Here is a 3,113-nt window from a genome sequence, read left to right as displayed (position 1 = left end):
AAACGACGGCTAATGGACGCCTAATTGAAATGTGCATGCTCAATTTATATCCTAACACAATTGAATTGTAGGTTGCATAACTACTCTAACCAAACTCTGTTATCTGCGTAGTTTTTAGATTTGTGTGATTAAATTGTTTCAAACCTAACACGTCCCTATTACCTTACACGAATGCTAAGAAACCCTTAGTAAATAAGGATCAGTAAAGTGCGTATTTATTAAGTAAAGGATTCCGAAAGGACCTAATATGGTTTCCAAACTCATGAAAGATCGAGTTGCCATAGAATGTTTTTTCGAATGTTATTAAACATGTTGATAATAAATTGAGTTTAATTAAAGTAATTTTCCGAGTTTATTTATGTTATAATTGTTGCAAGTTGCGTTTAATTTTACTAAAATCTATTTCAATCATATAGTTTGCATACTTAGGATAATTGGTATTAGGGATCATTGCATTTAGTTTAATATATTTTAATCACCACTTCTCAACTATATTGTGTTTTTATTTACCAAATTGTCAATATAACTTTACAAATTAAGTGACTTAGCACAAATACAATCCATATGAAGACGATAGCTAGATACTTACTTATTACGTGATAACGACTGTGTACACTTGCACAAACCTAAGCATTGTTTAAAGTTAATAGATACTATACACCAGGTAGGATTCTAGAAAAGAGGGGGTGAGCCAATTTAACTGCTGAAGTACCAAGCTCTTTCTAAATCCAATCCTAGACATGTATATATCTATTGCCACGCTTTATACTTCGCGACTTGTTCAATTTTATTAATTATTTCCATATCTTGTTTTATTATGCAAAAATTTCTAATTAACTTTATCCTAAAATAACCTAAGAACATAAATAAAATAAAGTCAAGATCCCCCATTTATTTATTTGCAGATCCTTCCGAATTCAACTCATCTTTTGCTCCATCATTATTCTCTTTGCATGAATCGCTTTGCTCCTTTTTCGATAATGGGCCCCATGGTTCAAATATGTAATCTGGAAACTCAAGCACAAAAATAAATGGGTCATTGTAAATTTTCGTAAGACCACTTCTGATCGAGTCATCCCTTATTTTTGAGTATTTCCAGTAAGCTTGTTGCTGCCACTGCATATGTTGCATTATGTCCATCAACTTTGACAGCTCATCTCGAAGATCTAGGGGAGGCAGTTGAGCTCTGAACATTAAAGTCTCAATATCAGGGTCAGCTTTTGGTTCCATTGGTTCCACCTTATCAAGGACTTCAGCCGATTGTACTGGCTCAATCTTTGTGGGATTTTCTGGATCCTCACTTTCTTCAACTTGTTGCTGTAGAACAGAGTCTCCAGCTATTCGATAGAGGTCCCAATCTGTGATTGTACCCTGGCTATAGCTTGTCTTCTTTACATTTGCAAGAATTTTAGCTTTCAAGCATAGAATTGTTATCGTAAAGGGAAAGTAACCTAGGTCTGAACGTGAATGTCTAACGGAACAATTTCGCATTTCCCTCAGGATGATTTTTCTCACATCAATGGTCTTCCCAGTTAAAATCGAGTATAATAAGACCATTCGCTCTAATGAGATTGTAGTCCTATGTGAGCTAGGCATAAGGATGAATTGGATGAAGTAGAACCATACCTTTGCGAGTGGTGTCAAATATTCTCTTCGACAAGTGTAGATTCCTTACTTTGACACAGTCCACTTAGAACCTGGAACTTTAAGTTCCTTGAGAATTTCTTGCAAATTTTCAGACTCTATATTACTCATAAAGGAGGAATATTCATTGTTTTCAAAATCAGGCAATTCAAAGAACTCATTAATAGCATTTGAAGTTATTGGTACCTTGATTCTGCGAACTGGAACTTCCGTCAACTTGCTTGAGGTTAAATTCGCATAGAATTTGCGTACTAACTCCTCATCCACACTAGGTCTCTTCTCACAAAACAACTCTCAATTGAGAGTTTTAGCAACCTAACGAATACGCACCATAAACCAATATAGTTGCTTTCTTTCAATGTGAAACCTTTCTCTGGATGCATCTATTGATTCTTGAAGATACTCTCGTATCTTGCTTTGGCTTCTTCACATTGAAACTTGTTTTGTGATTCGTCAATTTGGGCAGATGCATGAGTTCTCTTGCGAAGCATGATTAACCTGATCATAAGATGGTAACAATTATTTTCTTAAAAATTTAATTAATATACAATATTAATAATTCAATAAATTGAAAAACTAGATAATAAAATTAAAATTTAGGAGAAAAATTGGTCTTACCACCTTTTTTGTAAAAATTGAGAGCTCTTAAGCAAAATAATTTTGAATCAAAAGATGGAAAATTAAAATAGGTTGAGGGGTTTTTGGCTAAGGATGGGTGAAAGGGTGTTGTGCCGCTCGGGTATGCAAGGTAGCAGCGTGCAGCAGGGGATGGATGTGAGCACCGTGCGGATCGTTGAGCAGGCCTGGTGTGGGCGCGCGCGGGGTGGTACTGACCGATCAGCTGGGAGATGCTATAGCTAGGGAATTGTTAGGAGGTTTCAGCACTTAAGGGTTTTGATGTTTTTGGAGGGAATGGTGTATGAATGAAAAGAAATAAGAATAAATGGGTGGAATTTATAGTGAAATGAGTAGGAGCTAGAGTGGAATTCTTAAAAATTTTAAGTTCTAATTCTACTCAAAGTTAATAACAATTAATAATTAATATAATGCATATTAAATTATTATTTGCTATTAATTTAAAAAACTTATTGAATAAAATACGATTAAATTAAAACTAATCCTAACTCTAAGTAAAGCTGATAATAATTAATATATATAATATAATGGATATAATTATATATTAATATATAATTGTATATTAATAATTATTATTTTTTCTTTTTTTTCTTTTTTTTTATTGAACTAAAAACATTTATTCTAGATGCTTTTAGAAAATATTTACAAAAATAGGCATCTAATTTTTAATACTTACAAAAAGAGCAACCAAATTTTTAAAAATAATTCATTTATTTTCCTAGACTTAATGAAAATTCAAAATTGAGTTGCAACATAAAACTTGGATCAAAATTGACCCTTTTATTTGAAAAACTAAAAATTTATTTTGTCATTTAGGGAATAATTTCTTGGGA

This window comes from Gossypium hirsutum, chromosome D13, assembly GCF_007990345.1.
Source record: "Gossypium hirsutum isolate 1008001.06 chromosome D13, Gossypium_hirsutum_v2.1, whole genome shotgun sequence".
NCBI lineage: Eukaryota > Viridiplantae > Streptophyta > Magnoliopsida > Malvales > Malvaceae > Gossypium > Gossypium hirsutum.
Note: the sequence above shows the minus strand (reverse complement) of the source record.